The sequence below is a fragment of the Rhinoderma darwinii genome, chromosome 2 (genome assembly GCF_050947455.1).
Source record: "Rhinoderma darwinii isolate aRhiDar2 chromosome 2, aRhiDar2.hap1, whole genome shotgun sequence".
Lineage (NCBI taxonomy): Eukaryota > Metazoa > Chordata > Amphibia > Anura > Rhinodermatidae > Rhinoderma > Rhinoderma darwinii.
In genome coordinates, this window is record NC_134688.1 from 194071490 (window position 1) to 194094055 (window position 22566).

The following is a 22566-nucleotide window of genomic DNA, read 5'->3' on the forward strand; positions in this document are numbered from 1 at the left end:
TAAGTTTCTCTGTACAAGTTTTCTATATATGACAAGAGCGATAGGAGTTGATGTATGATAGTACATATATTGTCTATGGTATGATAGCAAGCATCTGTATCCAGTCCAGGGTTTATTAAAGTGTGGATGAAATCCATGTACACAAGCAATAGCCATAAAAAGGTGCAAAACCAGGGGGAAATTCGATTATAGTAAAACTGTAAGGCTGGGTTCACACGACCTCTTTTCAGACATAATGGAGGCGTTTTACGCCTCGAATTACGCCTGAAAAGATGACTCCAATACATCGGCAAATATCTGGCCATTACTTTCAATGGGCTTTACGATGTACTGTGCCGACGAGCTGTCATTTTACGCGTCGCTGTCAAAATACGGCGCGTAAAATGACGGCTCGTCAAAAGAAGTGCAGGACACTTCTTGGGACATTTTTGGAGCCGTTTTCTCATAGACTCTATTGAAAACTTCTCCAAAAACGGCCGTAAAAACGTTGCGAAAAACGTGAGTTGCTCAAAAAACGTCTGAAAATCAGGACCTGTTTTCCCTTGAAAACAGCACCGTATTTTCAGACGTTTTTTGTTAAGCGTGTGAACATACCCTTAAAAAGACGCAGGTCCATCAAGTCCAAACTATAATCCTACCGTGCTAATCCAAAGGAAGTCAAAACCCCCATGAGGTTGATACCAATTTCCTCATTAGGGAAAACATTCCTCCCTGACTCATGCCAATCAGAATAAATCAGGTAATATTATATTTTTCAAGAAAGCCATCCTTTATCTATCAGCTATTGAGGATGGAGCGGAGAGCGTTTCAAAATGCATCTTGCCATTTATTACCTTTTTAAATATGCGCATACTGCCCAGCAATACAGACCAAAGGAGTATCAAGTAAGCTACTGCATTATCCTTTGGAGATAATGCCACCCGGATGTGCAGAATACAAGCTACCTTTGTTGCAACTATCAACCTACTCCAACACTCTCTCTAAGAAAGCGCACAGTATAACTAGAACTCCGAGAGGACCAAGCGTACATAGTACGCATGCGCATCATAACGGACTGACATAAAAAGTACCTGTTACGAACGCATTACTTCTGTGTGCACAGGGGTGCAACAGTGAGTAGCACAAATCTGTGCACCAACTATACGCATATGGCTAACACTAAAATTTATGTGGCAAGCCATAATACGCAAAATAACCATCATACAAGCGAATAGTACTTGAATTTTAGTATGGCACAAGACTGTGATTTTAAGTTGAGACAAAATTGTGTCCTTGATCTTACATAGAGATGAGCGAACTTATGAAAAGTTCGGTTCGGCTAGTTCGCCGAATTTCACGAAAAAGTTCGATTCGGACCGAACTAGTTCTGACCAAACCTGTAATTTCCGTGCGCCGAGCATGGTACTGTCCAGGGTGCTGAAAGAGTTAATGGGCTGCACTAACTCTTTCAGCAACCTTGACAATACCATGCTCGAGCACGGAAATTACAATTTGAATGTAATAAAAAAATAAAATAAAAAAATGTCATGCTTACTTTCCTCCTGTCCGGCCTCCAGCGATGACGTTTCATCCATGTTGCCGCTGCAGCCAACCACAGGCTGTAGTGGCGGTGACGCACGTCAGGATGACGTCAGAAGGCCGGCCTCCAGGGATGACGCTTCATCCCACGTGACCACCTCTGCAGCCAATCACAGGCTGCAGCGGCCTCTGCAGCCAATCACAGGCTGCAGCGGCCTCTGCAGCCAATCACACGCTCCTCTCCTGAAATACTCTGTGCTGCCTTAAACTCTGTGGACAGGTCAGGATCCTGTTTCTTTTAAATGCTGCTGGGGAAGCCGCTCCATCCACTATATAAGGCTGCGCTACAGTGCAGCATTTAAAAGAAACAGGATCCTGACCTGTCCACAGAGTTTAAGGCAGCACAGAGTATTTCAGGAGATGAGCATGCAGATTCAGTGCTGCTGTGAACTCTGCTCTTACCATTACGTAGCTCTCAGTCTGTTACCTCTCCTCCACTCCTGTCCTCAAGAACACCCTCACATGATTGGCAAGTCACCACGTAATGGTAAGAGCAGAGTTCACAGCAGCACAGAGTATTTCAGGAGATGAGCGTGCGGATCTTGTGCGGGGTGGTGACTTGCCAATCATGTGAAGGTGTTATTGAGGACAGGAGTGGAGGAGAGGTAACAGACTGAGCTACGTAATGGTAAGAGCAGAGTTCACAGCAGCACTGAATCTGCACGCTCCTCTCCTGAAATACTCTGTGCTGCTGTGAACTTTGCACTTACCATTACGTAGCTCAGTCTGTTACCTCTCCTCCACTCCTGTCCTCAATAACACCTTCACATGATTGGCAAGTCACCACCCCGCACAAGATCCGCACGCTCATCTCCTGAAATACTCTGTGCTGCTGTGAACTCTGCTCTTACCATTACGTGGTGACTTGCCAATCATGTGAAGGTGTTATTGAGGACAGGAGTGGAGGAGAGGTAACAGACTGAGAGGTACGTAATGGTAAGAGCAGCGTTCACAGCAGCACTGAATCTGCACGCTCCTCTCCTGAAATACTCATTGATTGGCAAGTCACCACCCCGCACAAGATCCACACGCTCATCTCCTGAAATACTCGGTGCTGCCTTAAACTCTGTGGACAGGTCAGGCTCCTGTTTCTTTTAAATGCTGCACTGTAGCGCAGCCGTATATAGTGGATTGAGTGTGTTCCCCAGCAGCATTTAAAATAAACAGGATCCTGACCTGTCCACAGAGTTTAAGGCAGCACAGAGTATTTCAGGAGATGAGCACGGCCGGGCACGGCCGGCCACGGGCAGCCGGTCGTTTTTCCGAGCCGTGCTCCCATTATAAAGTATAGGAGCACGGCCCGTAAAATAAAAAAATAGAACATGTTCTATATTTTTAACGGCACGGGCACCTTCCCGTGAGAAAAGGGGAAGGTACCAGTGGCTAACAGAAGTCTATGGGCCCGCTATTTCGGGTCGTAATTACGACCCGTAATAACGGGTGTTTTTACGGTTGTGTGCATGAGGCCCCGTAATGACGGGTGGCTACATGTGTGCACCCGTCATTACGGCAGCGTTGCTAGGCGACGTCAGTAAATAGTCACTGTCCAGGGTGCTGAAAGAATTAACTGATCGGCAGTAACTGTTTCAGCACCCTGGACAGTGACTACCGATCACAATATAGAGTAACCTGTAAAAAAAAAAAAAGACGTTCATACTTACCGAGAACTTTCTGCTTCCTCCAGTCCGGTCTCCTGGCCGTTGCCTTGGTGACGCGTACCTCTCGACATCCGGCCCGACATTCCTGGATGACGTTACAGCCCATGTGAGCGCTGCAGCCAATCACAGGCTGCCGCGGCTTCTGCAGCCAGTCACAGGCTGCAGTGGCCTCTGCAGCCAATCACAGGCTGCCGCGTCAGAAAAGAAGGTCGGACTGGAGGAAGAAGAGGGACTCGTCACCAAGACAACGACCGGGTACGTATGAAATGCTTTTTATTTTATTTTTAATCAGCAGCCTCTTTTCTCTATCAGTGATTGATAGAGACAAGTGGCTGCCGATTTGTATAATATTTTTTCCCGATGTTCGGACCGAAACCAGGTTCGGTGGTCCCGGTTCGCTCATCTCTAGTCTTACATAAATATTTGCTATTCATTTTCATCCAATCCATGGACTTATACTGATGCACAGTATAGGCAGTTAAACGAGAAATTACATATCGCTAGATGTTTTATTGTTTGGAGTTTTTATTTTTTAAATGTTTTTGGATGTTACCTATTCTCCCTGCTTATGGATACTAGATGAATTTTAAAGTGTCATGTTTTTAATTTGATACAACCAATAAATATATACAGTACAGTATATGTGACCATAGTGTCATTCCTATGGGGTTATGCACACGACCGTGATTTTCACGTGCATGGCCCAGGAGCTCACACCGCAGAAAGAACGGGCATGTCTTATTATGGCCGTGTTCTGCGGTCCGCGCTTATTGAAAATAATGGCCAATGACACAGAGGTATTCTTTGCAGCATGAGATGGTGCATTGTCATGCATGAAGATAATTTTGCTACGGAAGGCACGGTTCTTCTTTTTGTACCACGGAAGAAAGTGGTCAATCATAAACTCTACATACTTTCCAGCTCTCTCCCCATGATTCCAGCCTAAAACATGACTCCTCCACCTCCTTGCTGACGTCGCAGCCTTGTTGGGACATGGTGGCCATTCACCAACCATCCACTACTCCATCCATCTGGACCATCCAGGGTTGCACGGCACTCATCAGTAAACAACACGGTTTGAAAATTAGTCTTCATGTATTTCTGAGCCCACTGCAACCGTTTCTGCTTGTGAGCATTGTTTAGGGGTGGCCGAATAATAGCTTTATGCACACTTGCAAACCTCTGGAGGATCCTACACCTTGAGGTTCGCGGGACTCCAGAGGCACCAGCGGCTTCAAATACCTGTTTGCTGCTTTGCAATGTCATTTTAGCAACTGCTCTCCTAATCCTATTAATTTGTCTAGCAGAAACCATCCTAATTTTGCTTTTATCTGAACGAACCCATCTGTGCTCTGAATGAGCCACAAATCTTTTCACAGTGCGATGATCACGCTTAAAGAGGCTCTGTCACCAGATTTTCAAACCCCTATCTCCTATTGCAGCAGATCGACGCTGCAATGTAGATAACAGTAACGTGTTTTTTTGTTTTTTTTAAACGAGCATTTTTGGCCAAGTTATGACCATTTTTATATTTATGCAAATGAGCCTTTCTTATGTACAACTGGGAGTGTTTAAAGTTATGTCCAACTGGGCGTGTATTGTGTTAGTTACATCTGGGCGTTTTTACTTGTTTTACTAGCTGGGCGTTGTGAATAGAAGTGTATGATGCTGACGAATCAGCATCGTCCACTTCTCTTCGTTACCACCCAGCTTCTGGCAGTACACAGACACACAGCGTGTCCTCGCTCATCCGACACGATGAAGTTCCTGTGGGAGGAAGTGAGTGACGTCACAGCGTGATCTCGCGAGGACACGCTGTGTCTGTGCACTGCCAGAAGCTGGGTGGTAACGAAGAGAAGTGGATGATGCTGATTCGTCAGCATCATACACTTCTATTCACAACGCTCAGCTAGTAAAACAAGTAAAAACGCCCAGATGTAACGAACACAATACACGTTACTGTTATCTACATTGCAGCGCCGATCTGCTGCAATAGGAGATAGGGGTTTGAAAATAAGGTGACAGAGCCTCTTTAAGTTTTCTTGAAATATCCAATGTTTTCATACCTTGTCCAAGGTATTGCACTATTTCATGCTTTTCGGCAGCAGAGAGATCCTTTTTCTTTCCCATATTGCTTGAAACCTGTGGCCTGCTTAATAATGTGGAATGTCCTTCTTAAGTAGTTTTCCTTTGATTGGGCACACCTGGAAAACTAATTATCACAGGTGTCTGAGATTGAATACAATGATCCAAAGAGCCCTAAGACACAATACAATCCATGAGTTTCATTGAAAAACTAATAATTAAATGTTTATGACACTTAAATCCAATGTGCATAATAATTTGGAACACGGTGTATATCTTTATTACTTTATTAACTAAGGCCTCATGCACACGAACGTGCTTTTGCGGCCGCAATTCCCCAAAAAATCCACGGGAGAATTGCGGCCCCATTCATTCCTATGGGGTCATGCACACGACCGTGATTTTCACATGCATGGCCAGGAGCCCACACCGCAGAAAGAACGGGCATGTCTTATTACGGCCGTGTTCTACGGTCCGAGCTTATTGAAAATAATGGCCGCAGCCATGTGCACGCCCCGTGATCTGTGGCTGTCACTACGTGGCCGGCCGACCCGAAAATCATGGCCATGCACATGGCTATGGTCGTGTGCATGGGCCTTAAGGTCCATTTACATCGGTCGATGATTGGGGAACGGAACATCAGCACATCTAAAAGAGCCCAACAATCTGCCGACAAGCGAGCAAACTTTTATACGACAGTAAAAATCATCGTTGTCGGCGAGACTTCTCCCTGTGTAAATAGGGGATGTGCCGCCGACAATCATGCAAACTCTATGGGGCGAACAATCTGATTTCTCTCCATATAATCAATGAGCTATATTGTCAATTGGCACTCTTTTATAGGCAGAGATTTGTTGATGTAAAAGAACCCTAACGGCTCACGTCCGTGTGACGGTCGTTAAAACAATGGCCGTTCACACAACCATTGTTTCAAAGGAGCGTGTGAAGGGTCCGTAAAAAAATAGGACGTGTCCTATTTTTTTGCACTTCACGCCTCCCTCCATAGACTCTAGTCTATGGGGGATGCATGAAAACGGCAGTTTTTCATGTCCAAGATTGATCACGTTCGTGTGAATGTAGCCTTAGTCATTTGAATTCATATAGGCAAGGTCAATTAAATAAGATAAAGGGAAGGACAGTATATTTGCAAGAGCATTCCCCAGTTTGCATGAGTAAACATCCATTCCTGTCATGCCATCTCTGAGATGGTGGAAATTATGTACCTTTAATTTTCTAATTCAACACAAAATCTAATTTCCTTGTGCAGTGTGAATATAATAAATGGTAATTTTGTAATATAGCATGACATGTAATTGTAACAGAACACACTTTGCACCTTTCATTTTTTCATATTTCCAGGTGCAGTTTGAATGTAATAAATTATAATTTTGTAATAAGTGACACATATAATAAAGATCTTCAAAAACAACAAATTTCGACAAGTGGGGAAACAATCTTACTGTCCTACATTCAAATAAAGAATTTAATATCTATACAAGAATAAGAACATCCGGAATGCCAAAACAGGCATGGGAGGGCTGCCGAAATGTATCCTCATCCCTAGGGTATTTACACGTGGCACTTAGCAAAGCGTAACTTGAAGCTCCTGTGCCTAAATACAAAATCTCTAATGGGGCCCCAACCTACCATGTGCTATTTATAATACTGTTGCCTTCTTATGTGACTGAGAAAAAAAGATAGATATAAAGGTACTTTTGATGGCTGCTTTCTAATGTACATTCGGTGATGTGCCTATGGACAATGGAATCAATGTTATATGCATTTAGTGGCTACCGTTTCTGTTATATGTTTAATTTAAAGAGTATTTAAAGAGTTCCTGTTGTAACAAAGAAAAATCCCAATCATTTCTGGCAGCTGAAGATGTATATTAGATGTCATGCAGCCAGAAATGTTGTGTATAATCTGCATTTTGTGTTTTTTTTCTTCTTCCTTCTGCATTATTTCTATTGTTAATTTTCTCTATATAGTAAGAGGGCTCTTCCTGGTGTGGAGCTGGAGAGCTGTGCTGTCAACTGCTTCTCCTTTACTACTCCGCCTCCCCTCCCGCAGCATGACTCGCACACACAGGCAAGGGAAGAGAGCGTGTTATCTTCACATCCTACCCCTCTGCGTCTTCAGTTAAAGCTCTTTTACACAGGCCAATGATCGTGTGAACGAGCGTTCATACGAATGTTCATTACCGATCATTGTCCCATGTAAACACGGCAAAGAGAAAACTCTTGTTCATCAGCTGTTCACATCTTTTATGCGACCTAAAAAATGGTGGCAGAACATGTTCCAGTGTAAACAGGGAGGTGTGCTGTCAACATGATGGAAATGTTTGGGTACAAGTGATCGTAGTAATGCTCATTCGTCCCCACATATAACCAATAATTGCTCCTTATGAATGGAACTAACGAGCACCGATCGATGTGCTGTAACGTCGATCGGCGCTGTTTTTCACGGTAAGTATCGGGCCTTCTAAAATTACCTTTACTGTGTTACTGAAGACCAGCTTTGCAGTGACAGAAGTTTCTGAACATTTACCTGCCTATAACCATTTATCCATATACCTGCTGCAATGCGACAAGTCAATTATGAAATGCTAAACGGAGCGGGTTTTTTTTTATACATTCCAGAAATGTATTTGCTTTATGATACCTGTCATTCAGTTTTTACTAAAATAACTGAAATTTCTAGTGAGTTGTGCCAAATATATTATACTAAATGCTGACTTTTGATAAATGTACTAATTCCATGCACATTATAGATACATCTCCCTCAATGGCCCTCATGTATTAAACATGTCCTAAGAAAAAAAAATAGCAACCATTTAGATTTCAGCTGTGGTTTTTCTAGAGCTTATTTAAAAATTAAAAAGGTTAAGGCCCCATGCACACGACCGTATTTTCATCTATCCCGAAATACTGTCAGTAAATATGGATCCGCAGGCATCCATAATTCATCCATACATACGGAAGGATGTCCGTACATATGTCCGTATTGTATCCATATTCCATCCGTATATATGGATCCGTAAAAAAAAAGAGGGAGGATGTAAATTGTGCACACCTGTAGCCGTCAGTATTTAGGGAAGCGCCCATAGGCTTCTATGGGAGAGTCCTTGCCGTAATTACGGACAAGAATAGAACAGGTTCTATAATTTTTTCAGCACGGACACCCATCAGTAAAAATACTGAAAGGTGTCCATGGCCAATAGAAATGAATGGGTTCGTAATTACTGTCCGTAATTACTGTCCGTAATTACTGATGAAAAATATGGTGGTGTGCATGGAGCCTAAGGCCCCATGCACTCGACCGTGCCCGTAATCACGGCCCATGATTGCGGGCACGGCCGTGCTTCATAATTAACGGCACAGTTCTACGGCACGGACACGCATCCATAGCGATACGGAAAGGCAGTGGTGGATTCTCATATGGGCAGTTCGGGCAGCCTCCCGGGGCCCAAGGCTGCTTGAACTGCACATAACCTCAATAAACTATGCAGGGCTGCTGCCGGACACATTCTAGCAGTCATCTGTCTCACCTGCTGATGAAGAGGTGGGGAGGTGTAGGGGAAGTCATTTGCAGGGACGAGCTATGTCAGGGGGCTGGCGGCACAGCACATCAGCTGTATGGAGCAGACTGTCAGACATAGTGATGGGCAGGTGCTGGAGTTACTCTCCCTGACAGTCTGCTGCTCTGTGCTGCTGTGCACTGTCCCATCTGTCTGCTGCTTGATAATGGTAAGGGTATGTGCACACGTAAACTGCATTTACGTCTGAAATTACGGAGCTGTTTTCAGGAGAAAACAGCTCCGTAATTTCAGACGTAATTGCTCGTACCCGCATTTTGCGAGGCGTCATTGACGGCCGTAATTTAGAGCTGTTCTTCATTGAATTCAATGAAAAACGGCTCAAATTACGTCCAAAGAAGTGTCCTGCACTTCTTTGATGAGGCAGTCATTTTACGTGTCGTCATTTGACAGTACGTCGGCACAGTACGTCGGCAAACCCATTCAAATGAATGGGCAGATGTTTGCCGACGTATTGGAGCCATATTTTCAGGCGTAAATTGAGGCATAATATGCCTCGTTTACGCCTGAAAATAGGTTGTGTGAACCCAGCCTAAGACTGCAACTAGGGGGTGAAGGACCTGTGGTGACATCACAGTCACATGATAATAGTCCTGCAGGCTGCCAGAGCACAGACACCACAGAGGAAGAGGTTCTGGTAAGTGTGGTGTGCGCGCGCGTGTGTGTGTGTGTGTGTGTGTGTGTGTGTAGTGCATATAGTGTGTGTATAGTGTGTATATAGCGTGTAAGGTGTATAAAGTGTGTGTGTGTGTGTGTGTGTGTGTATATAGTGAATACAGTGTGTGTATATAGTGCATATAGAGTGTGTGTGTGTGTGTCTGTAGTGCATATAGTGTGTGTGTGTGTGTGTAGTGCATATAGTGTGCGTATAGTGTATATAGTGTGTGTATAGTGCATATAGTGTGTCTGTGTGTATAGTGCATAGTGTGTGTATAGTGCATATAGTGTGTGTGTGTGTGTGTGTGTGTGTGTGTGTAGTGTATATAGTGTGTGTGTATAGCGCATATAGTGTGTGTATAGTTCATATAGTGTGCGTGTAGTGCATATTGTGTGTGTATAGTGTGTGTGTATAGTGCATATAGTGCGTGTGTGTATAGTGCATATAGTGTGTGTATATAGTGTGTGTATAGTGTGTGTATATATAGTGTAAGTCTATATAGTGTATGGTATGTGTATAGTCTATATTATGTGTATAGTGTCTATAGTGCGTCTATATAGTGTGTGGTATGTGTATAGTGTGTGTCTATATGGTGTGTATAGTGTAAGCCTATATAGCGTGTGTGTAATGGTGGGGGGGGGGTAGGGAAACGGACAAGTGAGCCCTAATCTACCCGCCACTCTGTCCCTGCCTACTTGCAACGACCCGCCCTAGACGACGGGGTACAACTGGGCGGCGGTCCCTGCGCTCAGTAAGTGCATGACAAACACGACAAACAAACAAGGGAACACAAGCAAGGGAAATGGGCAGTTGCTCGCGGAAACACCGTGAGCAACAGAGTAGTGAACGAGCCGAGTCAAGCCAGGAGAGTGCGAGGTACAAAGCGAAAAGCAGAAGAGTAGTCGGTAAGCCAGGGTCTGTATGGAGCAGGATCAAAAAGTAGCAGGAGCTGTAGCTGGGCCAGGAAACCTCAAGGAAAGAATTCACAAGCACAGATGGACAGGAAGAGCAGGCTTAAATAGACCGAGGGCGGGAGCTAGCTGAGTCTGGCCAGGTTGCGATAGGCTCTCCCACTCCTAAGCCTGCCAGCCTGAGTGGAGGAAGCTGGTGTCTGTCTCAGGGATGTACACTCAGGTGTTGACTGATTAATTCTGGGAGTTAACCCTGAAGCAGTGCCTGGCAGATCCTTTACAGTACCCCCCCTTTTATGAGGGGCCACCGGACCCTTTCTAAGTGGACCTGGCTTACTGGGGAAACGCAGGTGGAACCTCCTGACCAATACCCCAGCGTGAACATCCCGGGCGGGTACCCAAGTCCTCTCCTCGGGCCCGTATCCTCTCCAATGGACCAGGTACTGGAGGGAGCCTTGGACCATCTTGCTGTCCACGATCCTGGCCACCTCAAATTCCACCCCCTCAGGGGTGAGGACGGGAACAGGAGGTTTCCTCGAGGGGGCCAAGGACGGGGAGCAGCGTTTCAGGAGGGAGGCATGAAACACGTTGTGTATACGAAAAGACGGGGGTAACTCCAGCCGGAAAGAGACAGGACTGAGGACCTCAATGACCTTATACGGCCCAATAAACCGGGGAGCAAACTTTTTGGACGGAACCTTGAGACGCAAGTTCCTGGATGACAACCACACCAGATCCCCGACCACAAACAGGGGGTTAGCAGAACGTCTTCTATCGGCCTGAGCCTTCTGTATGCTCTGGGACGCCTCTAGGTTCTTCTGAACCTGGGCCCAGACTGTGCACAGATCCCGATGAACGACCTCCACCTCGGGATTGTTGGAACAACCAGGTGAAACGGAGGAGAACCGTGGATTAAACCCAAAATTACAGAAAAAGGGAGAGACCCCTGACGAGTTACTGACCCGGTTATTAAGGGAAAATTCGGCGAGGGGAATGAAAGAAACCCAATCAAATTGACAGTCAGAGACAAAACATCTTAAGTATTGTTCTAGAGACTGATTAGTCCTCTCCGTTTGGCCATTGGTTTCAGGATGGAAGGCAGAGGAGAAGGACAGATCAATCCCCAACTTATTACAGAAGGCTCTCCAAAACAATGAAACAAATTGTACCCCTCTGTCAGAAACAATATTGACGGGGACCCCATGGAGACGCAGGATGTGTTTGATAAACAAGGTAGCCAACGTCTTGGCGTTGGGTAGTTTCTTGAGGGGCACAAAGTGGCACATTTTACTGAAGCGGTCTACCACCACCCACACCACCGACTTGCCTTGGGATGGAGGCAAATCGGTGATAAAATCCATGGAGATATGTGTCCAAGGTCTCTGGGGAATGGGCAACGAACGCAGTAAGCCCGCTGGTCGGGACCTGGGAGTCTTGGACCTGGCACAAACCTCACAGGCGGCGACGTAGGCCTTAACGTCTTTAGGCAAACCAGGCCACCAATAATTTCTGGTAATGAGGTGTTTGGTACCCAGGATGCCTGGATGGCCAGATAGTGCGGAGTCGTGATTTTCCCTAAGTACCCTTAGCCGGAATTGCAGGGGAACAAACAGCTTGTTCTCAGGAAGGTTCCCAGGAGCTGAACCTTGATCAGCAGCAATTTCAGAGACTAAATCGGACTCGATAGAGGAAATGACTATACCTGGAGGCAAAATACAAACAGGATCTTCCTCCGAAGGAGGGCTGGCCATGAAGCTACGCGACAGTGCATCCGCCTTAATATTTTTAGACCCGGCCCTATAGGTAACCAAAAAATTGAATCTGGTAAAAAACAACGCCCATCGAGCTTGTCTCGGGTTTAGCCTCCGGGCAGATTCTAGGAAAACCAGATTCTTGTGGTCGGTAAGGACCGTTACCTGGTGCCTAGCCCCCTCCAGGAAGTGGCGCCACTCTTCAAATGCCCATTTAATGGCTAAAAGTTCGCGGTTGCCAATATCATAGTTACACTCCGTGGGCGAAAACTTCCTAGAAAAGTAAGCACAGGGGCGGAGATGGGTGAGGGACCTGGTACCCTGGGACAAGACGGCCCCCACTCCCACCTCGGACGCGTCAACCTCCACAATAAATGGCTCCCTTTGGTTGGGCTGAACCAGCACGGGGGCCGAGATAAAGCACTTCTTGAGGGTCTCAAAAGCCTGGACGGCCTCAGGGGGCCAATGGAGGACATCAGCACCCTTGCGAGTGAGGTCCGTAAGAGGCTTAGCGACGACCGAGAAGTTAGCAATAAATCTCCTGTAATAGTTAGCGAACCCCAAAAAACACTGTAGCGCTTTCAGGGAGGCAGGTTGGACCCATTCAGCCACAGCCTGAACCTTGGCAGGGTCCATGCGGAATTCATGAGGAGTGAGGATTTGACCTAAAAATGGTATCTCCTGTACCCCAAATACACATTTTTCGATTTTGGCAAACAGTTTGTTTTCTCGAAGGACCTGGAGCACTTTCCTGACATGCTCTATGTGGGAGGACCAGTCCCTGGAAAACACCAATATGTCATCAAGGTACACTACAAGAAATATCCCCAGGTAATTTCTCAAAATCTCATTTATGAAGTTCTGGAAGACCGCAGGGGCATTGCACAACCCAAAGGGCATGACGAGGTATTCGAAATGGCCTTCGGGCGTGTTAAACGCAGTCTTCCACTCATCCCCCTCTTTGATGCGAATAAGGTTATACGCCCCCCGTAGATCCAATTTAGAGAACCATTGGGCCCCCTGAACCTGATTAAAGAGATCAGGAATCAAAGGAAGGGGATACTGGTTCCTTACCGTGACCTTATTCAGGCCACGGTAGTCAATGCATGGCCTAAGACCCCCATCCTTCTTCCCTACGAAGAAGAAGCCAGCACCTACCGGAGAAGAAGAGGGACGAATGTAACCCTTGGCCAGGGATTCCTGGATATACTCCCTCATGGCTTCACGTTCGGGACAGGAAAGGTTAAATATTCTACCCTTAGGAAGCTTAGCTCCTGGTACCAATTCGATAGCGCAATCGTATTCTCTATGAGGCGGTAATACTTCGGAGGCCTCTTTAGAGAAAACATCAGCGAAGTCCTGAACAAACTCGGGTAGCGTATTCACCTCCTTAGGGGGAGAAATAGAATTAACAGAAAAACATGACGTACAACATTCATTACCCCATTTGGTTAGCTCCCCAGTATTCCAGTCAAACGTGGGATTATGCAACTGCAACCAGGGAAGACCTAGAACCAAATCGTACGATAATCCCTGCATCAATAGTACAGAGCACTGCTCCAAATGCATGGAGCCAACAAGGAGTTCAAAAACAGGGGTATGCTGTGTAAAATAACCATTAGCAAGAGGAGTGGAGTCGATACCCACTACCGGAACAGGTTTAGGCAAATCAATCAGAGGCATAGCAAGAGACATAGCAAATTCCACAGACATGATATTAGTAGAGGACCCTGAATCCACGAAGGCACTGCCGGTAGCAGACCTACCACCAAACGAGACCTGAAAGGGAAGCAATATCTTAGTACGTTTCATATTTACGGGAAATACCTGTGCGCCCAAGTGACCTCCCCGATGATCACTTAGACGCGGGAGCTCTCTGGCAGCATTCTTACGCTTGGGACAGTTGTTTACTTGATGCTTGACATCCCCACAGTAGAAGCAGAGACCATTCTTCCTGCGGAATTCTCTACGTTGTTGAGGGGACACGGAGGCCCCGAGTTGCATAGGTATTTCTGAGTCTTTAGGGGACAAACGAAGCAACGGGACTTCGGGAGGCATCATGGGGGAGTCGGAGGAAAAAACACATAAACGTTCACGTTGTCGTTCCCTGAGACGTCGGTCAAGTCGTACCACTAAAGCCATAACCTGGTCTAGGGAGTCAGAAGAGGGATAGCTAACTAGCAGGTCTTTCAGGGCGTTCGACAGACCCAACCTAAACTGGCACCTTAAGGCAGGGTCATTCCACCGAGAAGCTACGCACCACTTCCGAAAGTCAGAGCAATACTCCTCAACAGGTCTCTTACCCTGACGTAAGGTCACCAGCTGACTCTCGGCAAAGGCAGTTCTGTCAGTCTCGTCATAAATAAGTCCGAGGGCAGAAAAGAAACAATCAACGGAGGAAAGTTCAGGGGCGCCAGGAGCCAAGGAGAAGGCCCACTCTTGGGGCCCTTCCTGGAGCCGGGACATAATTATACCCACCCGCTGGCTCTCAGAACCTGAGGAGTGAGGCTTTAAGCGAAAGTAAAGCTTACAACTCTCCCGAAAGGAGAGAAAAGCCCTCCGGTCACCTGAGAACCGGTCGGGCAACTTGAGGTGGGGTTCAAGGGGTGCGGTGAGGGGAACTACCAAGGTAGCATCAGGCTGGTTGACCCTCTGAGCCAGGGCCTGGACCTGTAGGGAGAGACCCTGCATTTGCTGAGCCAGGGTTTCACGGGGTTCCATAATGGTGTCAGGGACCAGGGTAGACTAGGTATAGGGCTTGTGAATTTGTAGTGGTGGGGGGGGGGTAGGGAAACGGACAAGTGAGCCCTAATCTACCCGCCACTCTGTCCCTGCCTACTTGCAACGACCCGCCCTAGACGACGGGGTACAACTGGGCGGCGGTCCCTGCGCTCAGTAAGTGCATGACAAACACGACAAACAAACAAGGGAACACAAGCAAGGGAAATGGGCAGTTGCTCGCGGAAACACCGTGAGCAACAGAGTAGTGAACGAGCCGAGTCAAGCCAGGAGAGTGCGAGGTACAAAGCGAAAAGCAGAAGAGTAGTCGGTAAGCCAGGGTCTGTATGGAGCAGGATCAAAAAGTAGCAGGAGCTGTAGCTGGGCCAGGAAACCTCAAGGAAAGAATTCACAAGCACAGATGGACAGGAAGAGCAGGCTTAAATAGACCGAGGGCGGGAGCTAGCTGAGTCTGGCCAGGTTGCGATAGGCTCTCCCACTCCTAAGCCTGCCAGCCTGAGTGGAGGAAGCTGGTGTCTGTCTCAGGGATGTACACTCAGGTGTTGACTGATTAATTCTGGGAGTTAACCCTGAAGCAGTGCCTGGCAGATCCTTTACAGTGTGTATAGTGTATATAGTGTGTGTATAGTGTAAGTCTATATAGTGTGTGGTGTGTGTATAGTGTATATCTGACATATCACTACCGAAACTATAATATAATAAAACACATAAATTTAAACTGGAATCATCTTCAATTGTGATATTTCCCCTTTCTGTTAAGTGACAGTTAATGTGTGAATAACTAAAGACATACTGTGGTATATATAAACATACTCGACTAGTAGCGATATCTGCAATTGACATCTAATACACATGAATATTTGTTACTCCCCATGCTATTTTACGGTAACATTTTAAGATTTCACAGTCAAATAAATATAATACACTTACCTGCCTTCCACGGACGGCGTTGCAGTACAGGGAAGTTAATTTTCCGTTAAAAGTGGTTTCTGTCTCATCGTCCACTTCCTTCTTCGGGGTGGTCTTTTGAGTTGCTGTGTAAAATTATATTTAATCTGGATGACCAAATTAAGATAGCCATATGATTATCAAGCAACGAAGCAAACTATGCCTAAAGTAATTATTATTATGTCCTCTCCTGCCAAGCAGGGGCGGATTATAATGAGGGCAATCTGGGCAAGTGCCCGGGGCCCGAGACCGGAAAGGGGGCCCAGTTTGCCCCGGTTCTCCCATACCGGCTGTTAAATTTACAGCCGGTTCAGAGAACCGAAGTGAAGCGGGACCATTCACCCAATTATATCCGTATCCTTAGGATGCGGATAAAATTGCTTACTGTAGTGCTGGCGAGATAGGGAACTATCTGTTCCCTTCCTCCCTTTCGGCGCTTTACTAATGACATAGTCGGCGCGATGAGGTCATCACGCCGACTGCGACATTACGCTGGATGACGCCGTCTGGTCTCTGACCAGTGCTGCGTTGTTGGAGGAAGAAGCGGGAACGGGGACAGGTGAGAATGTTTTTTTCTGTTCTGGGCAGCGTTGAGGGTAAAAGATGCAGGGGGCATTATCTACAGAGGACATTGTAAGTGGCGCTATCTACAGGGGGTCATTATCTACTTAGGACATTGTAACTGGCACAATCTACAGGGGACGTTATCTAAATATGGTATTGTAACTGGCACAATCTACAGGGGACATTATCTACATAGGGCATTGTAACTGACACAATCTACAGGGGACATTATCTGCAGAGGGCATTTTAACTAGCGCTATCTACAGGGGACATTATCTGAAAAAGGGCATTGTAACTGGCGCTATCTACAGGAGGGATTTTCTACAGAGGGCATTGTAACTGGCACTATCTACAGGGGGCATTGCGACTGTCGCTATCCACAGGGGGCATTGTTTGTGTTTGTAGTGCTTTACTTTACAGTGTTTGACACAATTTAATTCAGGGGCACAGTGTATAATACTATTATATTCAGGAGTACAGTGTATAGTACTATTATATTCAGGAGTACAGTGTATAGTACTATTATATTCAGGAGTACAGTGTATAATACTATTATACTCAGGAGTACAGTGTATAATGTTATTATATTCAGGAGTACAGTGTATAGTAATTCACTGAAGTGATAAATGAGTAAAACTTATAATTTTTATTTGATAACTCTCTAAAAACAGGGGTACAATCACCACCGTGATTGGCTGCTTGCGGGGGCATTGCCTTAGCCCAAGGGGAGGAGTATTAGTTATATTAACTCTGGGTCCCGAGTGAAGCGTGCCGCTGACATCCATGCGAGCACGCTTCCGTGTGTGTAGCAGAATATCTGTTACAGTCTGATATCGCTGGCATCATAGCCAGAATGACAAAGATATAGACTCCTGATGAAATAATGTATAGAAACGCGTAGGGTCAGTTAAGTGAGGGATTATAGCGTAGGTGACAGTGGCATTGTTGGTTAACCCCAGCACCGGGGGATTTAGGAGCGGTAACTGCAGACTCTGGTGTGTTTTAGGGTCCTATCCACTGATACACCAATGTTTAAACGCTGATCTCTCATATCTTTCAAGTATACTCAATTTGAGGTGGGTTCACAAACGAACCAGCATTTGTAGTATAGGTTTAATACGTTTTTAAATAAGCACGGTGGGGCTTTTTTCACAGTGGTGATTGTACCCCTGTTTTTAGAGAGTTATCAAATTAAAATTATACGTTTTACTCATTTATCACTTCAGTGAATTGCAATCTCTTATACTTTGTGGGAACACAAGTCAAATATCGTAAAATACAGTGAATTATTTACGAATCATTACAGTTCATTATAAATTGCTATCTGGGAATGGCTGCCTTCGCGCTCTCTGATTTGAGTACAGAGGGGTGGATGAGTGAGGCCAAAAGTGTCTTTTCTGAGTGTGAACTTGCATATACAACTCAAGGTGCTTCCCTTAAATCTACATTTAAAAACCTCACGAGATTGCATAAGGATTATACAAGGAGTTGGTGGGAAATTCAGAGTCTGGAGAACTATCTCAAATATAAAATAGTACCTAGAGGCCTGAGAGTGCCTATTGCCCCAGCCTCCAGATTAAAGACACCTAACATCAAGGAGAGGTGGGAACAGGAGATCACAGGTAGCTCACTGAGACTAAGGCCTAATTTACACGAGCGTGTGCGTTTTGCGCACGCAAAAAAATGCTGCGTTTTGCGTGCGCAAAAGGCACTTGACTGCTCCATGTGTCATCAGTGTATGATGCGCGGCTGCGTGATTTTCGCGCAGCCGCCATCATAGAGATGAGGCTAATCGACGTCAGTCACTGTCCAGGGTGCTGACAGAGTTAACTGATTGGCAGTAACTCTTTCAGCACCCTCGACAGTGCATTCCGATCACCATATGGAGTAACCTGTTTAAAAAAAAAGAGGTTCGTACTTACCGAGAACTTCCCGGCCGTTGCCTTGGTGACGCGTCCTTGGTGACGTGCCTCTCGACATCTTGCCCCACCTCCCTGGATGACTCGGCAGTCCATGTGACCGCTGCAGCCTGTGCTTGGCTTGTGATTGGCTGCAGCTGTCACTTGGACTGAATTGTCATCCCTGGACGTCAGACTGGAGGAAGAAGCCGGGAGTTTTATCGGTAAGTCAGAACTTTTTTTTTTTTACACGTTCACGTATATTGGGATCGGAAGTCACTGTGCAGGGTGCTGAACCAGTTTAACTATTTCAGCACCCTGGACAGTGACTGTCTCCTGACGTCGCGTACCGAAACATTTTTTGCCGGGTTCGGTCAAAACGAGTTCGGCCGAACCCGGTGAAGTTCGGTTCGCTCATCTCTAAGACACTCCTTTTGGACATTTGTAAACAGAAAAGCACGTGGTGCTTTTCTGTTTACATTCAGTTTGACAGCTCTAGCGCGAATCACGCAGTTCGCACGGAAGTGCTTCCGTGCGACCTTCGTGGTTTTCACGCACCCATTGACTTCAATGGGTGCGTGATGCGCGAAAAATGCATGATTATAGAACATGTCGTGAGTTTTACGCAACGCACTCGCGCAAGTTGCGCCAGACGTGGCGGATTCCTCTGGACGTGGCAGATGACACAGGACGTGGCAGATGACACAGGACATGGCAGATTCCTCTGGACGTGGCAGATGACACAGGATGTGGCAGATTCCTCTGGACGTAGCAGATGACACAGGACATGGCAGATTCCTCTGGACGTGGCAGATGACAGGACGTGGCAGATTCCTCTGGACGTGGCAGATGACACAGGACGTGGCAGATTCCTGTGGACGTGGTAGATGACACAGGACGTGGCAGATTCCTCTGTATGTGGCAGATGACACAGGACGTGGCAGATTCCTCTGGACGTGGCATGACTTGATACTAAGGCAAAGCACGGGAAAACAGGAACGTGGAACAAGGCACGGGAAACACTAAGGGACCATTTGCAAGACAGACTGGGAAAACTAACAACTCTCAGGCAAGGATTAGAAGGCCAGGGGCCTTCTTATAGACCAGGAAATCGTGGCAGTTGATGATGATGACGATTTCCTTATTGCGCACACTGGCCCTTTAAGGCCGGGCGCGAGCGTGCGCGCGCACCCTACGGGACACAGCCGAACGGAGCGGAAGTGAGCGCTGGCGTCTCCTAGGAGGGAGATGGGGACCAGCGCTCACAGATCCATGGCTGCGGGCATCGGGAGGTGAGTGAACCGACGGCCCGCGGCCATGGACGCTACAGTATCACCCCTCTTACGCCCCCTCTTCTTGGGGCCAGAGTGAGAGAGGAACTTTTTAATAAGAGCAGGGGCGCTGAGGTTCTCTTATGGCTCCCAGGACCTCTCCTCAGGACCAAACCCTCTCCAGTCCACCAAATAGAAAGTCCTTCCTCCTAGCCTTTTGCAGTCCAGGATCTCCTTTACCTCGAATATATCAGAGGGACCGCAGGAAGCAACTGTGGAACTAGAAGTCTTGCTGTAGTGGTTCAGGACCACTGGTTTCAGGAGGGACACATGGAAGGAGTTAGGGATTCTGAGGGTAGGAGGCAGCCGCAGCTTATAGGAGACAGGGTTGATTTGTTGCAGGATATCGAAAGGACCAAGGAACCTGGGAGCGAACTTGTATGAAGGCACCCTTAAGCGAATGTTCCGAGAAGACAGCCAGGCTTTAGTCCCAGGAAGATACTGAGGCGGCACTCTTCTCCTAGTATCCGCCTTACGCTTCATGCGATCTACCGCCAGCAAAATAGAGGACCGGGTCTGTTGCCAGATTTGCAGGAAGTCCCCATATGCAGAGTCAGCAGCGGGTACCTGAGATGAAGTTGATACAGGAAGAGTGACTCTGGGATGTTGACTGTACACGATGTGAAACGGAGTGGAAGTGGTGGACTCGCTTGTGTGGTTGTTGTAAGAAAACTCCGCCCATGGAAGAAGCTGTACCCAGTTATCGTGCTGTGAAGAGATGAAGTGACGGAGATAATTTTCCATGATCTGGTTGATCCTCTCAACTTGCCCATTGGACTGGGGGTGATAGGCAGAGGAAAAGTCCAAACTCACATCCAGGAGTTTACAGAGGGCTCTCCCGATCTGACACGATGTGAAGAGGTAAGCCATGCAAGCGGAAGATGTGCTGAATGAAGAGACTCGCCAGACAAGGAGCAGAGGGTAGGCCGGTCAGCGGGATAAAATGAGCCATCTTAGAGAACCGGTCCACCACTACCCAGACAGTGTTACATCCTGCTGAGGGGGGAAGGTCTGTGACGAAGTCCATCGCAATGTGCTGCCAGGGGGCACTGGGTACAGGCAGAGGTTGAAGTAGGCCGGCAGGCTTGCTGTGAGTCACTTTGTTAGAAGCACAAACCGTGCAAGCAGAGACAAAGTCCAGAACATCTTTAGGTCGCGTGGGCCACCAGAAGTGACGAGCAATCAGGTCTTGGGTTTTACAGACACCGGCATGCCCAGCCAATTTAGAACAGTGTCCCCAGCGGAGAATTCTTTTTCTGTCTGCCAACCGAACAAAAGTCCTCCCAGGAGGGATGTCTCTAACCTGCAGAGGATTAGCAGTGACAATGCAGGACGGGTCTATGATGGTCTGAAGGGACTCCACCGAGTCTTCCGTCTCAAACGATCTGGACAGGGCATCGGCCCTCACATTCTTGTCCGCGGGACGGTAGTGGAGCAGAAACTGAAAACGGGTGAAGAATAGCGACCACCTGGCTTGACGAGGATTTAGTCTTTGAGCGGACTGAAGGTAAGTAAGATTCCTGTTTGGTCAGTGAAGATCAGGATGGGGTGAGCAGCGCCCTCCAGAAGATGTCTCCACTCCTCCAGAGCCAACTTGACGGCCAGCAGCTCCCGATCTCCAACGGAGTAATTGCGCTCAGCAGAGGAAAACAGTCTTGAGTAGTAGCCACATACAACTGCCTTTCGTTTGGAGCTCCTCTGGAACAGAAGTGCACCTGCACCAACAGAGGAAGCGTCCACTTCCAGTGAGAACTGCCGAGATATGTCAGGATGATGGAGGATCGAGGCTGAAGTGAAGGATTTATTGAGGCTAATAAATGCGGACTCTGCCTCTTGAGTCCACACTTTGGCGTTCACACCCTTCTTGGTAAGGGTCGAGATGGGAGCCGTCAGAGAAGAGAAGTTAGGAATAAACTGCCGGTAGAAATTGGCGGATACCAGGAAACGCTGTACGGCCCTTAAACCTTGGGGACGTGGCCACTCCAGGACAGCCTTCACTTTCTCAGGATCCAATTTGAGGCCTTGATCCGAGATGATGTAGCCCAGGAAGGGCAGAGAGTTCTTCTCAAAGACGCACTTCTCCAATTTGGCGTATAAATGATTCTCCCTCAATCGTAGTAGAACCTGACGGAAATGCCTCCGATGAGTCGTCTGATCTGGGGAGAAAATCAAAATATCATCAAGATAAACAACAACACAGACATAGAGTAGATCCCGGAAGATATCGTTAACGAACTCCTGAAACACTGCGGGAGCGTTACAAAGGCCGAAGGGCATCACCAGGTATTCGTAGTGCCCGTCCCGGGTGTTAAATGCTGTCTTCCATTCATCACCCCGGTGAATCCGGACTAGATTGTAAGCCCCACGCAGGTCTAGCTTAGAAAATTTTTGGGCCCCTCGTATGTGATCGAACAGCTCAGAGATGAGAGGCAGCGGGTATTTGTTTTTGACTGTGATCAGGTTGAGGCTCCTGTAGTCAATGCAGGGACGAAGGGATCCATCCTTCTTTTTAATGAAGAAGAATCCAGCCCTGGCCGGGGAGGAAGATTTTCGTATAAAACCCCTCTCCAGATTCTCCTTGATATAGGCCGACATGGATAGAGACTCAGGCAAGGAGAGAGGATATACCCGTCCACGGGGGAGAGAGGCATTAGGAACCAGTTCAATGGGGCAGTCATAGGTCCGATGTGGAGGCAGCATCTCAGCCTCCCTTTTGCTGAAAACATCTGCATACTGAGCAAATTGGGAAGGCAATCCCGCCAACGACTGAGGCAGAGGAGGCTTGACAGGATGGATCTGCAACAGACAATGACCATGGCACTTGGAGCCCCATTGGAGAACCTCTCCAGA